This window comes from Condylura cristata, unplaced genomic scaffold, assembly GCF_000260355.1.
Source record: "Condylura cristata isolate star-nosed mole 26May11 unplaced genomic scaffold, ConCri1.0 scaffold00007, whole genome shotgun sequence".
NCBI classification, from domain to species: Eukaryota; Metazoa; Chordata; class Mammalia; order Eulipotyphla; family Talpidae; genus Condylura; species Condylura cristata.
Genome location: NW_004567108.1, coordinates 42,147,212 through 42,157,731, shown reverse-complemented (window position 1 = coordinate 42,157,731; position 10,520 = coordinate 42,147,212). Strand labels below are relative to the sequence as shown.

General features: G+C 36.2%; 1 protein-coding gene across 5 annotated transcripts in view; it reads left to right on the top strand.

The window, feature by feature from the left end:
• ERBB2IP (erbb2 interacting protein) overlaps nucleotides 1-10,520 on the top strand; it is a 106,600-nt gene that overhangs the window by 21,884 nt on the left and 74,196 nt on the right. For 4 of the 5 annotated variants that reach the window (XM_004678253.2, XM_004678250.2, XM_012721905.1 and 1 more), the window contains exon 1: nucleotides 10,189-10,232. The gene's annotated coding sequence lies outside the window, so the exon portion shown is untranslated. Of the gene's footprint in view, nucleotides 1-10,184; nucleotides 10,233-10,520 lie in introns of those variants that run through there. The other variant, XM_004678248.2, reaches the window with a different exon arrangement.

Genomic DNA, 10,520 nt, shown 5'->3' with positions numbered 1-10,520 from the left:
TTTACTTTCAAATGAGAGGTTTTACTTATTGATAATCTGGATCTCAATTGAGAAAGTGGTATATTTATTAAGAAATTTCATAATTGTCTGTCTGACTAGGAGATCATTTCTACTTTACAACAGGTACTTGCTATTATAAAGCTTGTAGATTCTTTAGGAGTCAGGTTTAGATTTGCTGCTGGCATCTAATGCATCTGCTTTAATGAGACCACTAAAAATACTAAGAAATGTGATACATTTTTGGCTTAAGAGGCTTTCAAGATTTCCAATATAAGCAATTACATATCTGTTATAAAAAAAAAGAAACAAAACAAAACCTCATAATTGCAAAAAGTGTCAAATTTTGGGTACAGTGGTATCCCAATTTGCCAGACTGAGGTAGTAAAAACAAAAACTAAAACTTAAAAGTACTTGAAAGTTAGAGGGAAAGGATGTCCTAAACGAACTCCACTCCCTACTCCAGCCACTGAAACTACAACTCCCAGAAACACCAAAGGGAGGACTGTGAGGGCCCAAGGGCAGAGCTAAACAACCATTTTGAGTTTTTTGGGATATAATAGGGAGCCATGTTGAGCAGGCTTTCTTGCTCCCTTGGCCTCATGGCTGGTCGTTTGGTTCTTGATGAGCTTGCAGTGTGCAATTGGAGTTCCAAATCAGTGGAACTGATAGGACGCTCTAGTTAACTTGTATTTCTCTCTTTTTCCCTGGGCTGTTCCTTTTCTTTCCCCTTTGTAAACAAACCCATTATTGACCGTTTTGTGTGTGCCTGCAGTGCAGTTGAATCTTAAGTGTGTGGGTGAGGCCCCACAGACAGGCATCCCAGTTCACATTGGGGTGCCCTGTAACACTTTGACCAGCTTCAATGCGGCAGGTAAACAGCTGCGTAAAGAGTCTCAGGCTGCAAGACCCACCGCCCCCTCAATGTTGGCACACTGACAAGAGAGTGAGATAGACTAGAGCATCCTACCAGCTTCTCTGAGTTGGAACTTTCAGTAGCACACTGAAAACTCATCAAGAGCCAAAATGACCAGCCATGAGGCCAAGGGAGCGAGAAAGCCTGCTCAACATGGCTCCCTTATATATCCCAAAAATCTCAAAATAGTTGCTTAGCTCCGTCCTTGGGCCCTCACAATCCTCCCTTTGGTGTTTCTGGGAGTTGTAGTTTCAGTGACTGGAGTAGGGGGTGGAGTTCAAAAACCTGTGTCTGCTGAGTTTGTTCAGGACATCCTTTCCCCCTAACACTCCTACATGATAGCTGCAAAGATAGTTATTTTTTGGCACTTAGAAGTATTCTTACCAAAATCTTTACCATTTGTTTTCTATCAAATTCTTAACCATGCACCATTTTAACAGTTGTGCTTTAGTCTAATTTTTATTAGTGAATATCTGTCTTTTCTCTCATTATATATCTAAGTCCTTTGGGATCAGAGACCCACATTTTATTTATTTATTTATTTATTTTATGTTAGCACAGCCCCCTTTTATAGTAAGATATTCAGTAAATAGGTGACTAATTACATGTTTAAAAAATATAAAAAGTAATGTTTAATTAGTAGGAGAAGCTTAAATTTTTTTCCTTTGTGTACAGACGCTAGTTTACTTAAGTTTATTTAAGTAAATTTATTTAGGAATATATGTATGTTTAAGGAAAATCACCTTAAGAAACCAGGGTTTTGACTTTAACAGGTAGATTTGCACTTAATAGAAGTTGTTTGGACATGGTCAGAAATAAATAATGGTGGAATTTCAAATGAGGTCATGCTTTTCAACAGGTTTGGCGCAGTTTCTAGGGCAGTGTACACACTGCATAAAAACATTTTATTTATAGATAGCTTTATTTAAAATACTCCTTAAAGCGATAAAGAAGTAATTAATGTAGTGACATGACTGCTGGAATGAGAGTCTGTAGTAAAGTAAAAAGCTTCACTTAAGGAAAGGATTTGACTGTATTATTATTGTCTCCCACCCAGAGGGGAGTCCTCTGCCCAGTAGGGAAAGAATTCATCAGAGAATACTTAGTTAAAACAGGCAAGGTTTTATTTGCTACTCATGCATGAGGGAACTGGTGCTGGAAAGAAGAATGTAGCCTGGTTCCTCAAAGAGTTAGGAGGAGATGATTTTTTTAAAAAAATATTTTTTTTTACATCATTTTGTGTATTTTTTCATCTCAGTTGTAATCCCCGTGGGCTTCCCATCACCAAATCACCCATGTGCTATCACCATAGTCCAGTCCATTTCATTCCCCCCACGTTCTTGATCCCATTCCCTACTCTACCCATATAAAATGTCTCTGCTATATAGCTGTTCATCATTATTATTATTTTCTTGCCTGGTCCATTATACTCCTGCTATGAGTGAAACCATCCAGTATTTTTCCTTTTCTTTCTGGCTTATTTCACTAAGCATGATCTTTTCCAGCTCCATCCATGTTACTGCAAAAGGCATGTGTGTGTTTTTTGTTTTTTTTTTGGTTGCTGAGTAATATTCCATGTGTATATATACCACATCTTTTTAATCCAGTCATCCACTCTTGGGCATTGGGCTGTTTCCGTGTCTGTCCAATTGTAAATAAGGCAGCAGTAAATGTGGGGGTGCAGGTATCTTTTTGAATCAGGTTTTTGTGTCTTTTGGGTAGTTACCTAGGAGTGGGATTGCTGGATCATATGGAAGCTTCATGTTCAGCAGTTTGAGGAACCTCCAAACATTTTTCCATAGTGGTTGTACTAGTTTGCATTCCCACCAGCAGTACAGGAGAGTTCCTTTTTCTCCACATCCTCGCCAATATTTGTTGTTGCTAGTTGTTTGAAGATGTGCCATTCTCACTGGGGTGAGGTGGTATCTCATTGTGATTTTAATTTGCATCTCCCTTAATACAAGTGATGTTGAACATTTTTTCATATGCTTGTTGGTCATCTGCATTTAGAAGGAGATAAATTTAAAGAATAGGTTCATGATGCAGGATGGAGTAGTGCAGTAGAATAGCTTGTTAGGGGTTGGCTATACCTGGGGGTGTGTTGATGGTTCACACCCCAGCTGCATGTGTGGGCTTTGACTTTTCCTCCTGGAAATTGTAAGATAATCATTACTCAATATGTAATGGTTTTTCTCTAGCATGCTAACTTTAGTCAGTCTGGTGGGCCAGATTGTTTAGACGGGGCTCTCCAGTCCATTATTTAGTCCATTGACTCAAATAGGATTCGTAAAAACTTTTTTTTTTAAATTTTTAGAATTATGCATATAAGAACTGGGGTACAGGCTAGAGGTGTGAGGGTGTAAGAGGATTCACCAGAGACAGAGTAGAGAAGCACAACAGGCAAATTGACAAAACATACTGCTGAGGGGAGCAGTGCGTGGGTCAAGAGAGGTCTGTCATGCCATGTGGGTTAGCTCCCCAGTCAGGAATCAAACTCATGCTGCAGCGGCTGCAGATCACTTCTTAGTGCTGCACTTTAACCCGTTGCACCACCAGGGAGGGCCCAGATTTGGAACAACTCTTATCCTTCCAACTTATAATTGCTTTTACCTAGGCTATCTCAGTAATAAAATTGAATAAAGGTAAACTGGCGTTAGATTTTGGAGTTTGGAGGTAAAGTAACTTAGAAAGGAGAAGGAGGGCCCTCCCTGCTGGCGCGATGGGTTGGGACGCAGCACTGCAGGTTGGCCACACCACTTCAATGCTATTTCCATCACCAGTCAGGGAAGTGGCCCACATGTTGTGACAGACCTCTTCTGTCACACCCACTGCTCTCCTTAGCAATGTACTTTGTCAGTCTGCCTGTTCTGCTCCCCACTCTGTCTCTGGTGAGACCTCTCACCTCCTCTGTACCTCTGGCTTGTACCCCAGTTTTGTGTGCATACATAAATAAATTTTTTTTAAGGGAAAGGCAGTTGCTGAGAAAATGGGATAAAAAATCAGCTTGGAAATTATAGTGTTAATACATACTGGTGGCATTAATGAGGTTCAGAATCCAGCATTGAAAAATTCAATATTATGTTCTAATGCACTTTATAACACATCTTTAGTGGGAAATAGACTGAGGAATATTCTGTGTTAATTTTTTACCTGAACAACAGGTGGTAGTGTAAAATTTGTAGGAATTACAACAAAATATATAACAATAGCATGACATAGAAGAGTAAATGTAAATACCATTATACCCTTAAATTTTCTTAGATTATATGAGAAGTCATATTATTTAAAGATAGACTAAGAATTAAGACTATTCCTAGAGCAATAAAAAAAAGTATGGTTAAAAGGCCATTAAAGGAGATTTTACAAGAGTAACTTTATTAGAAGGCAGAAAAAATTTAATAATGTAAAAGACAAAGTTAAGCCACATCGGTAATTAAATACAAATGGTTTAAATAAACCTACTATTAAAATAAAGAAATTGTCAGATTGGATTAAAAAACCAGATCAGCTATATGCTACATACAACTAGACGTAAGTACTATTTCTTGCCTGGTAATCTTATGGCACACTAAGTTGGTATAAGCAAGTCACAGAATCAACCCAAAATCAAGGTGTGAGGACATGGACTAAGTTTCTTGATTATAGGTGCTGTAAATCATTGTGATCGTGTTTTTTATTTTACAATGGATAAATAAGAAGAAATAAGTGAATAGAGATTTTATTCACTTATAAGCTAATGTGTTAACTTGCCAGCAAGCACAGGATCTTTAGATCTGAGACAAGATGCTTTACTCACTGCAGAGTCAAAAACCAGGGAGGGGGCAATATAGATATATAATCCAGCAGTTTCACTCACATGAGAAGTAAAGCCTTTGTTCTCATAAAAATTGTGCATAAATATTATAGCACTCTTAAACAGGATAGGTTGCCTGGTGAGGGTGTGGCACACCGGGAGGTGACACATGGCAACTTTCTGGCATGATGAGAAGATTTTGTATTGTTACTGCTATTGATTACATAAGCATACACATTGCCAAATTATATCTGTCCACTTTATCAGCACATTATATGTAGAAATATTAAAAAATGGAAATATCTGAATGTGTATGCTCAGTAACTTAAATATATATGCTTACTACTTTATTCCATAGTAAGATATGTTTAGCTATATTTAGGGCAGCCATGGTTTATTATGAAAGTTTAATTTATAGGTCTGATATTGAGAAACTTTTCAGTTTTCTACTGGATTAAAATTAGGCTAAGGGGGGGTCAGACATCGATTATTTTATAACCATAAATTATGCTGTTTCTGCATTTATTGCTGTATATATTGTAGACACAATACAGAATATTAATTTTATAATGCAATTTATAATTTTTTCTTTACATAATTTTTTACCTAATAAGATTATTGTCTGCCATATTCCTATTTCCATTGTTTACTATTTATGTACTTTAAGTGCCTTGGAACTAATCACATATATCAATCACTTACAGATAAGCACATACTGATGGCTATAATTAAAATAATCTCATATGATCAATTAAATACCATCTAATATTGTTAGTGAGGTGGAGCTCAGGGAAACCAAACTGTTAAGGGGTGCATATTCTAAAAGTAGTCCAGCCATGTTCAAAGGAAAGTATGAAAGATTTTGAAATAGAATTGGTATGCAGAGAGAAAGAAAAGAAAGGATATTCCTAATAAAACTCCAAAAACTACCCATCCCCTCAAGTGCCCAGCCAAACAGGCTTGGCCTGAAGTGGGTCTGCTGAGACCTTAAAATAAGTCTAAGGTAGCTTTTGGTAAAGAAACAAAAGAGATTGGGTTAGTCTTAGAGAGGTGGGGTAAAAGGAGAGTCAGAATTCAAAATACAGCACATAGTCCAACACGAGGTTAGGTTGATGACTGCTGTTATCTTTCTTAAAGACCAGGAGCAGCCTCTCCACATGTCTCTTTTCTAAATTTCTCCATATACCTGTACCTTCTCTGCTCCATATGCCGCCTTCCATGTGTCTCTGTTACCAGCAGTGCCAGGGTGCAAGTCGCAGTCAAAGTACAAGGAAGCACGGCACACATATTCAGTAATATGCCATGGATGGTTAGTTACTTAACTCCACCCGCAGATCCCATGGACACCCCTCATTTAAGAAGTCAGGTTGATGACATGCTGGGTGTTGGTAATCCTTGGTACCTGCAATCTTCAGCAGTGAATCGAGTGGAATCTATAAAAATAAGTCAGGGTGGAATTCATAAAGGAGGTCATTCATAAGCTCCGAATTGCTTTTTACAGTGTTTAACAATAGCTGTGGGCACACCTGTGGGGCCTTTATAATGCCATTTAATTCCTAACTCACATAGGAAGATTACGCTTACGCCAATATAACGTTTCTCTTAAATCTAGCCGAGTATATCTTTTGATCTTTTTAGGATGATGGGGAATATAGTGTAGTCTGATTTTAAAACCATTGCAGCAATTTAACTTTTCAATTGTTGTAATTCCCAAACTGAAAGTTTGTCACAGTGATAGTAATAAGGAGGAAAAAATATAATGATTTGAGTATGGATGAAATAAGATTAACCATTTGTTAATTATTGTTGAAAAAAGTTAGATCAGCATGTATGATAAAGAATCACAAGTTTTATACCTAATATCCTAAATCATATAATCTATGTTTTTGAAAAATAGCCTAAGTGAGTTTTATTCCACTGTTTGTACCATTACATTAAAGGTTTCTTTTGTTTTCTTCCTCATGAGCAGCTTTTTTATTGGCAGGAAATTTTGCAAGGACTGTCTATGAATGGTTGCCTAAATCTTTTTATTAGTTTGTCAATGGGCTCTTTTATTATTCTCATTTGCCTACAAATCCTCTGCTGTGACTCTGGAGTCACATTTTGTTCTCTTATTTTTCTAATATCCTTTTAGCCAGACTGCCTGAGTTGTGTGTATTTGCTTTGTCCAACTATCCTTTCTTTTTTTTTTTTTTAAATCATTTTACAGTGTTGTTTCTGTTCTGTTGTTACTTATATGTTATCTTACCATGCTAATGAGAGCTTCACATAGCTATACATTGGCAGTTCTGTCTCCTCATTATCATAGTTAAAGTATCTTAGGACTCAGTCACTGTACCTTCTCTCTTTTCTATCTACTCTCATGTAGATACCTTTGATAAGTTCATTTAACTGCTTTAAATATATCAAGTAGATGACTTTCAAATTTATATCCTTAGCCTGGATTTCTCCCCACATGTTCAACTGTCTATTTGGGATGCTTCTAGAACATCTTTCATGTACTTCAACCTAAAGTCTCAAACTTTTTCCTCCAGTTTAGCACTTGTGTTCTTAACTTCATCTTAGCTTACTGTCAGTTCCATTCTACCAGATAATTACATATGTTGGGAGTATATTGAATTCAGTGTCCACTTTTGCTTGCGATGCCCTGAAGGATTTTCTATTGTTGATGGTTGTGCCATCTACTATATGTGTTACAGGTCAGTAAGAGGGGCCCCAGGACCCCCAAACCTGCCCAATTTAAATTGGTTCTGCCATCACACGGGTGATTTGGTGATGGGAAACCCGCGGGGATTACAATCGAGATGGGAAAAAAATGTACAAAATGATGTAAAAATAAACTTTTGTAATAAAAAATAAATAAATAAAAAATAAATTGGTTCTGCCATTAAGACAAGACATACTCTAGTGTGTAAGACCTTTAATGGAAAGGACCTTTAATATAATTAGTGTGCAATACAGAAAAGGATAAGAATAAAGTTTCCAAATCATCTGAAGTTAATCCATCCCCGTGAGGGTAAATGCCCAGCCAGACAGAATTGGCCCAAAGCAGGGCCACTGAGGCTGGAAAACATGCCACAAGTCTAAAGCACCTTCTGGTGGGGACCTATAGAAGGGATTAGAAACAGCTAGACAAGTCAAAATCAAGAAAAAAGCTCCCATTGCTAACCTCCCCATGGGTCTCTCGCTCACATCTGTTTCAGTCCCTTCCAAGAGCAAGAAGCAGGTCCTATTTCTTGCTCTGTCTCTGTTCTGTGTGCCTCTGCCAGATCTCCTTGCTCTCCATCCTACATTGTTCTTCTCTATTCTCTAGTCTGCTGTCTAACCTCTTATCCTTCCTGCTCAGCTCCAGCTTTCCTTGGGTGGGGCAAGGAACCTGGAACCTACCCTTTTCCTAGTGAGTATCCTGTTAGATATGTAGAATTTGTGGAGATGGATATATAACTCAATAATCATAAGCCATTTTACCATAGGATACAAAAAACAGTATATTTAGGGTGTAAAATTTTTGAAACATTTATTACTATCACTGAAATTTTTGTAGTGTAGCTTTTAAATTTATTGTATATTAAATTTTATTGATGTACTATTGATTATAGTATATAGATTTCAGATATATAGCATTGTAGATCAACGCCTGTTTATATTATGCCATTATGCTCACCACCAAAAGTCAGTTTCCATCATACGCCTTATATTTGACCCCTTTTTCGTATTTCACTCTGGTAGCCATTATTTTGTTCTTACAGCTTAAGTGTTTTTGTTTCTTTTGTTCGTGTGTTTATCATCTTCCACATGTGAGAGAGACAGTTTGACTTATTTCATTTAGCATAACATGGAAGTTTGTATGTCTCTTGGAATTAGTGTTCTGATGATCCTAAGACCAGTACCTAGATGTGGGATAGTTGGATCATATAATATTTCATTAATGTTTTGAGAAATATCCATACTGTTTTCCAGAGGGGTCCCTTTTCCCCCAAGTGTCCCTAACATTTGTTGTTTCTTGTCTTTTTGATAATAGTTGTCATCACAGCTGTGAGGTGTTGTTTCATTGTTTTGATTTTCTTGATAATGCGATGAACTTTGTTTTTGTTGTCTTTTGTATATATTTTTTTGAGAAGTAGCTATTCAGATCTTCCTTTTCTGTTGATTGTGTGAATTCTTTATATATTTCGTATATGAATCCTTTGTTGGATGTATGATCTGCACATCTTTTCCATTCAGTAGATTGTCTTTTCATTTAGATTGTTTCACTGCGTCGACATTTTTCAGTTGTATTTTTATTCTTTTTGTTTCCCATGACACTGGATTTGAATCCTCAGAGACATCTTCAAGGCTAATGTCAAAGAGCTCTCACCTATTTCTTCCTATTTTCTGGTTTCAGGTCTTAATTAACATTTAAGTCTTTAATTTTGAATTAATTTTTAAATATTCTGAACATGTAAGAAAAAGTTTATTTACAGTGTCTATACTTCTTATTAATGCTGTTATTCAGGCTGTCTCCATGGAATGTGTTGCTATATATGCAGGAAACTAGCAATGATTTTTACAAGTAGAGAACTTAGTATTTTTAATTACCATGAAATCCAGAAGTAGGCTACATTGGTTCTGTTGCTTTTCAGTGCTGTAAGAGACCTCCAGCTTGTTTTTTCTTTATTGTGTGTTATTGACTATTGATTATTTTGTTTTGTTTTCACCCTGTTCTTTCCCTAGTGATTGGTTTTTAATAACCTCAGACTTGTTGACTTATGGTCATGGGATAGTTGATGCACATTAAACATCATGTTCATTTCTATCCCTTTTACGGAAAGCAAATGTTCTTTGTAGGATCAACTGAAAGTAGATTTCAAAGTGTATGTACTTGATTTTTATTGTGTCATCTGTCCCTTACCCTGCAAAACTCAAAAAAGTTTCTGAATAAAATAATAGGTTTGAATAAGAGGAGTAGGTTTGGGCAAGTAATTAGCAGTGACTGTCACACAGAACCAGAAAGACTACTTACTAAATTTAAGTATGTTTTGTGATTAGAGTTTATTTGCTTGGAAAACTCTATTATTTCTCAACTTCAATTACGTGGGCTTTTGATGGTAGATGGATACAGCAGGTCCTCAAGTAATGTTGTGTTATAATATTGATAAGAAAAGACTCCCAGCATATGTTGAACAAATGACATTACTGAGAAGCTGGTTTTTCTGTATTTCAGTTCTTTGAAAGTCACAGTTTCTAAGAACCAAGATGATTTTAAGTGAGGACTTAACGTATGTATTATGTAATAGAGTTGAATGTTTTACATAGTTTACAATATATTGAGAGCAATTCAGTTACTAGTGAAAAGTTAGCCAACTATTCAAAAATTACCAAACTTGTTTGCACATCAAATCATATGGGTACATTTGTGAGAGTTTTAATTTACTCTTTAATTCATAGTAATTTATTCTCAATTGTTAATCTTTTTTTTCCTGGATTTTTTCCCCATAGAATGTTGACTCTATTAAGAAACATCAGGGAGACAGATTCAACACCGTGGTAAGTAGCTGTAAGCTGTAATTTCTTTTCTTAGGAAGTTTTCAGCTTATTATTAAGCGTTTTTTCTTGACATACGATTAGAATATTTTCCATTTGATTACAATATTTTTACATTTACTGTATTAAATCATTTATAAGGTTGGTTTTGAATATCATGGCACCATAATCCTAATTAGCAGTCCTTGTGATTCAGACTATGCTAGGCTTGGTCCCTTGGTATTCTACTTTGTGATATTGTGTAGGAAGAATCTTTTCTTTTTCTTTCTTTCTTTCTTTCTTTCTTTCTTT